The sequence below is a fragment of the Emydura macquarii genome, unplaced genomic scaffold (genome assembly GCF_026122565.2).
Source record: "Emydura macquarii macquarii isolate MOO-44397 ecotype Brisbane River unplaced genomic scaffold, CSIRO-AGI_Emac_v2 contig_71, whole genome shotgun sequence".
NCBI classification, from domain to species: domain Eukaryota; kingdom Metazoa; phylum Chordata; order Testudines; family Chelidae; genus Emydura; species Emydura macquarii.
Genome location: NW_027130208.1, coordinates 1,663,117 through 1,670,170, shown reverse-complemented (window position 1 = coordinate 1,670,170; position 7,054 = coordinate 1,663,117).

Here is a 7,054-nt window from a genome sequence, read left to right as displayed (position 1 = left end):
ATTAAACATTGGAACAGCTCACTGGGGAGGTGGTGCACTCACCATCCCATGGAGTCATTAAGACAAGTTTAGATATCTTCTTTAAGTATCTGCTTTAACCCAGCTTCGGGTGACCAGATAGCAAGTGTGGAAAATCGGGACAGGGGCTGGTGGGAAATAGGCGCCTATTTAAGAAAAAGCCCCGAAAATCAGGTCTGCCCCTATAAAATTGGGAGGTCTGGTCACCCTAGCGCAGCGTCTCAGAGAAATTCTAAAGCCTTTGGGGTAGTGGGGGCTAGATGGTCATGGTGGCCTTGGAATGTGGGAATCTCTGACTCCCCCCTGTTCATTCCCTTCCTTCATGGGCCCTGGTGAGACCAGGAAGCTCTGCACTGCCCTCGGCACGCTCGTAACACTTACAGTTCTGCATTGTGGGAATGGCTGCAACCAGATCTCATGCTTAGGGCTCCAGCCGCTCACCTGCAGAGGCCAATGAACTGCTGGGCTGATGTGCGCTGAGATTGTCTCTGACACAGCAAGGCCTGACCGTAGCCAGACAGGGAACACCAGCGGTGATCCAGCGGATCTTCTTGCCTGGCTGCCTGGCTGCTGAGTCTGGCTCACATGTGCACAGTCAGACGGATCCCCAGATCTGGGGGTCAGGAAGGAATTTTCCCCCAGCTCAGTTTGGCAGGGACCGTGGGGGGTGGGTTTTGCCTTCCTCTGCACCTCCTGGGCTCATCTGGGCATGTCAATTCCCTGCCATTGCCGTGGCCTCGTTGGTGGGCCGATAGTCCCTCCTGTGCTCTGCCCGTGGTACCCAAGAGTGGCGTCTCCTGAGGACTGAACCATGGAAGACTTTAATATTCTGTGTTCACATCGTTTTCTCAGGGCATGACGATGCCGTCCAATATATGGTGCACAGGCCTGTCACTCAGCTCCCAGTCAGCGCACACGCTTGCAGGCCAGTGGTTGTTTCTCCAGGATCCATGCATCGCAGCGGGTGGAGTCAACATCTTAGATGAGTAGCAGCTGAAGGAGCCATCGTCCAGACAGCAGAACCCCCAGTGAAGTCAGCGGAACAATGACGAAGGCCGTGGGCCATTGACTTCAGTGGGACTATTTGCAAAGTTACCTTCGTGTGCACGTCTTGGCAAGAATCAGGGCCTCAGACTGAAAGGTCTTTGCAGAGAGGATCATTTAGACTCTATGGACAGCACCCAGCACAGTGGGGCTCCTGCCTTGGTTGTCTCACACAGACATGAGCCTTGGCACAAAGTGCTGGCCACTGCTGGGACCCCCGTGCTCAAAGAGTTCACTGGAGCTCGTCGCCCCCTCTCCCCCGCCCAGCGGGAAGGCTGGGGAAGTTGCTGCGTGTGACGCATTTGCTGGTATTCCCTGGTTTGGATTCCCTGCTGCCAGAGAGGCTTTACCCAGTGGTGCTGGGGTCGCATCGGCTCAGGCAAATGATTGCGAATCATTGCAGATGATGGCGTTTGGACTTGCAGACTCTCCTGGGAATAAAGCCCTAGAAGTCGGGGTGACTGGTGCAGTGAACAGGGCAGCTGATAGCCTGGCTGGGTCCAAGAAGCAATGGTGATGTTTAGGCAGATTGTTAATGTGCAGAGCATACTGTAACGGTGGTAGATTGAGTATTGGCGCTGCACCCCCGCACCTGAAGGAGCCCCGTTCAGTGTGATTGCTTCCCCCCAAGTGAACGAGCGCACGGTGAGCATTATGTGGTGACCCTTACAGCGTGTGCAATGAGAGCTGAAGAGCAAGGGAGGCAGAGTGGTCTGGTGGTTAGAGCTGGGCTCGGTTCCCAGCTCTGCTGCTAATGTGCTGTGGGATCTGAGTTCTAAGAATGGGAAAGATGCAGTTAGAAGTGACTTTTTACCTCATCGCTCGCTCACTGAAGAAAGGGGCCCTGCTGGGAATGACAGGCCTGAGCATTTAAAGCCTTAAGAAAACCTTCCTTTATACAGCACAAAGGGAACCTTTGGAACTCACTGCCACAGGATCTCGCTGAGACAAACAGGGCTGGAAGGAGGAGAAGGCAGCCACTTCTGTCCCCCTGCGGTGAGCCAAGCCCTAACCTTGGAGTGCCAGATCTCCAGGGTGAGAGCACCACTTCCTTGGGGAGAGAAAAAGTAGGGTTGTCTTATGGAAGCTGGCAACCCCGTAGGGTCACCAGTGTGGGATCAAGAAGCCCATGGGGGGTGCCTTGGCGCACCTAGCATGCCTTGGCGATCCACACACAGAGGGGGATTTCTGTGCACAGGTCTTCTCGTGTCTGCATGAAAGGGGGGATGGCGTTTTTGTGCCATCAGGGATAGGTTACCATGGTAGATGATCCACGGGACTGGCCTCGTATTGAAGCACCTATGAGTAATCGGAGCAGGGCAGGCACTGGAGGAATGCACCAAAATGAGCAGACCCTGTCCCCGGCATGATCAAGGGTGATAAATCGGGACTGGATCTTTCTAGGAGATGTGCTCACCGAGAGGTTAGGGGCTTGATGCAGTAGTTACTGGGTCAGACTAGATGATCATATTGATCCCTCTGACTTCACAAGCCTGTGAACCTTAAGATACATGCTCCTGTATGGCTGGAGCCACAGGACACCTGCAAAGGGCACACGGGGTTGAATTCTCTGCGTTTGTTTCACTCTGTTCTCGTCCTGGCTGCAGGTTTCCTTGTCTACTCAGATGTGTACAAAAGAGCCAGCATCAGGCCTGTGATGGGAAAACTTTTAAATGTCAGATTCTGGACCCTGTGGGTTTGATTCTCCTCTCACACCAGTGGAAATCAGATTGACTCCAGTGAAGTGAAGTTTCAGTGGCGAGACAGGGAAAAGCCCTTGTTGAAATACATGAGTCGGGAGAGACAGACCCGCTTGTGGCCATTTAGAAAGGAAAGCGCTGAGTGATAAAAGTATTTAACAGGTTTGCAATTTTATGGTCTATCCAGTAGGTGGAAACCTTCCCTCAGGAGAGCTGGGAACAGAGGAATCGTGCACGTTCCAGGTCTCCACTAGAAAAGCAAACCCGTCTGGCCCAGTACAGTAGTAATTCAGCTTGTGCTTTAGAGTCTCCTTAGACAGACTAAACCTCCCCAGGGTCCCGGCTAAGAGAGATTTCATGCAGATACACGAATCCCTGTATTTACTGGGCCTCTATTTACAACATGGCAGAGCTGTACAGTATTTGGAAATAGACATTTGGACACTTACAACACAAGCTACCTTAGTCAGAGCCCGCTCTGGAGCAGGAAACGTCTGTACACATTCAAACGAGATAACAGCCCAAAATCCCTATTTCACAAACACACACAGCAATACAGGCCAGCACAGACTGTGCTCTTCACAAACGGGACCTGAGCTGAGCCGCATTCAGAGCTGAAACCCCAGTGTGAATCGAGTGTCTAAAAGCGCAGACAAGGTCTGTCTTAAAGCCTGTGCTGGACTGTATTCTGCCTCTTGCGCATGGTCTGTGCCAGGAAAGCTAATGGCCTGGCTGTCAGCAATCAGGTGAGCTGGGTGGGGGAAGAACATGGTTCACCTGTAATTGTAGACCATAACAACCGTGTTCATGATGATATAGTCTTTAATTTCATGACCACATTTGATTTTTTTCCACGGGTCCCTGCTTCATTCAGTGCACAGGATGGAAGGTGCTGAGGGAATGAAGCAGAGTTGTGTAGTTAAAGAGGCTGTTGTCTGTACGACCCTACCTCATTTGTTGCAGAAGACAGGAGTTGTGTAGTAAACAAGGCAAGGGGACCTCACAAAAAGAAGGAAGCTAATTAAACATCAATTAAAAGGAACAGTCACCGGAGTGAAATGCCAGTAAGCTGCATGGAAACGATTTTAAAACATCATAACAGAGGCACAAACTAAATGCATACCCCAAAATTAAAAACAAAAATCAGAGGATCGAAAAAAACGCCACCATGATTAAACAGAGTAAAAGAGGAGCTTAGAGGCAAAAAAGGCATCCTTTAAAAATGGGAAGTTAAATCCTTCTGAGAAAACTAGAAAGGGGCATACATTTTGGCAAGTCAACTGTACAAGTATAACTCGGCAGGCCAAAAACGAATTTGACGAGCAAATAGGAAAAGACACAAAAACTAACAGCAAATTTTTTTAAGGCTGTCAAAAGCTGGAAGTCTGCCAAACAGTCACTAAAGCCTCTAGATGCTCGAGGTGCACTCAAGGAAGACAAGGCCTATTCAGAGAAGCTAAATGAATTCTTTACATCAGGCTTCACTGCAGCGGGTGGGAGGGAGATTCTCAAACCTGAGCCATTCTTTTTAGGTGACAAATCTGAGGAATTGTCCCAGACTGAGGTGTCAGTAGAGGAGGCATTGAAACAAATTGAGAAATTAAACAGTAATAAGTCACCAGGCCCAGATGATATTCACCCAAGAGCTCTGAAGGAACTCAAATGTGAAATTGCAGAACTATTAACTGTGATCTGTAACCTACAGCCTAAATCAGCCTCTGTACCAGATGACTGGCAGATAGCTAATGCAACACCGCTATTTTTTAAAAGGCTTCAGAGGCAATCATGGCAATTACAAACCAGTAAGGCTAACTTCAGTACCAGGCAAATTGGCTGAAACTAGTAAAAAACAGAATTCTCAAACACATAGATGAACATGCTATAGTGGGAAGAGTCAGCACGGCTTTTATAAATGGAAATCGTGCCTCACCAATCTACTATAATTTTTTGAGGGTATCAATAAGCATGTGGGCAAGGGTGATCCAGTGGATATAGTGCACTTGGACTTTCAAAAAGCCTTGGACAAGGTCCTGCACCAAAGACTCTTAAGCACAGTAGGGACTGATGGGCTAACCTCCTGGAGGTTAAAAGATAGGAAATGAAAGGTAGGGATAAATGGTCGGTTTTTCAGCATGGAGAGAGGTAAAGGTAACAGTGGTGTCATCCCAGGATCTCTCCTGGGACCAGTGCTGTTCAACGTATTCCTAAATGATCTGGAAAAAAAGGTGAACATTGAGGTGACAAAAATTTGCAGATGATACAAAATTACTCAAGATAGTTAAGTTCAAGGCTGACTGTGAAGAGTTACAAAGGGAGCTCACAAAACTGGGTGACTGGGCAACAAAATGGCAGATGAAATTCAGTGTAGACAAGTGCAAAGTAATGCACAGTGGAAAACCTCATCCCAACTCTACATACAGAATGCTGGGATCTGAATGAGCTGTTACCGCTTAAGAAAGAGATCCTGGCATCATTGTGGCTAGTTCTCTGAAAACATCCGCTCAAAGTGCATCAGCAGTGGAAAAAAAAGCGAACAGAATGTTAGGAACCAAGAGGAAAGGGGTAGATAATAGGACAGAAAGTATCATAATGCCACTGTATAAATCCATGGGATGTCCACACTTTAAATGCTGCATGCAGGTCTGGTCACCCCATCTCAGAAAGGATATATGAGAATTGGAAAAGGTACAGAGAAGGGGAACAAAAATGATTAGGGGTCTGGAACAGCTTCCATATGAGGAGAGATTAGAAAGACTGGGACTGTTCATCTTAGAAAAGAGATGACTAAGGAGGATTATGATAGAGGTCTATAAAATCATTAATGGTATGGAGAAAGTAAATAGGGAAGTGTTATTTACCCCTTCCCATAACACAAGAGTCACCAAATGACTTTAATAGCAGCACCTTGCGATGTCCTGGGTCCTGAACCCAGACCTAGGAGTCACCAGACAGCTGCCATATCCTGGCCTCTACCCAGTGGCTACTGAAGTCGGAAGGACTGAGAAGCTAAAAGGGCGATAGCCCCGCCAAGACACCACCCACGGGAGCTCTGATTGGAGGATTGCCTGGCTCCACTGATTGGTCCAGCTACTCTTCACACCGTGCACAGGCATCCCCTGGAACCCGTGGCCATGGGATGTTGTGAAGGCCAAACGTATAAGTGGGTTCAAAGAAGAATTAGATAAATCCACGAGGGTGCATCCTTCAATGGCTAACAGCCAAGATGAGCAGGGCTGCAACCCCATGCCCTGTGTGTCCCTAAACCTCTGATGTCCAGAAGCTGGGACTGGATGACCGGGGATGGGTCACTCGATAATTGCCCTGTTCTGCTCATTTCCTCTCAAGCACCTGGCACTGGCCACTGTCGGCAGACGGGATACCAGGCTAGATGGATCATTGGTCTAATCCAGCATGGCCGTTCTTATGGTCTTATGACTGCAGGAAGGGAAAATCTGGTCTCGTAGATAAGATAAGATAGTTGAGTGTGACCCATGGGAGCTGCGGTCTAGCCCTGGCTCTGCCATATGTTCCTGTGTGAAATTGGGCAAGTCACTTAAACCCACATTTTCACAGGTGGCCACTATCTCTGTGCTCCTCATTGCCTAGTGAAAGACACCCGGGGCCACCTCTCAGGCGCACCATCCCACTCTGTGAAGGGTGTGTCGGCCAACGTAGGGCCAACAAACTGGTTCAGAAAAAATAAAGATGAACCTGAACTTCAGCTGAAATCATCGATGGGACCGAATCTGACCCTTTTTACAGTAGGCTCAGGTCAGTTCAGACGTGGAACCACCTGTTCCACTCACCCAATAAATCTCCTCCACAGGGTAGAATCCATCCTGGGTCCCCTGCAGGCCTGACAATCTCTGGGCACCTTGCAACACTCTCCAAACACGGCAGACTCTGGGGCTTCCTGTGGTGACGGTACATGCAGGGCATCCCAGCTTGCCTGGAAAAGCTCAGAGCCCATTGGCCAGAGCCATCAGTCAGAGCACGGGGCTTGAGACCAGTCTTCATGAAATGGGCCCCTGTGGGAGTTGAAGGATTATGGGGTGGCCTCAGGGAGGAGGGGGTGGGCCAGGGAACCTGTGGGGTGTCGGAGAGAAGGGGATGGGGCTGGCCAGCAGAAAGGGAGAGGGGCCAGGTGGGGTTCGGTGGGGGGAGGGAGAAGACTGAAAGGCAGAGCGGGTGTGAGGGTGGGGCAGAGAACCCGTCCGATGATTCAGGCGGGACTCTGCGTCATGCGGGGGTGTAACGGGCCTGCAGCTCTGCTCCCGCGCCCAGGAACTGAG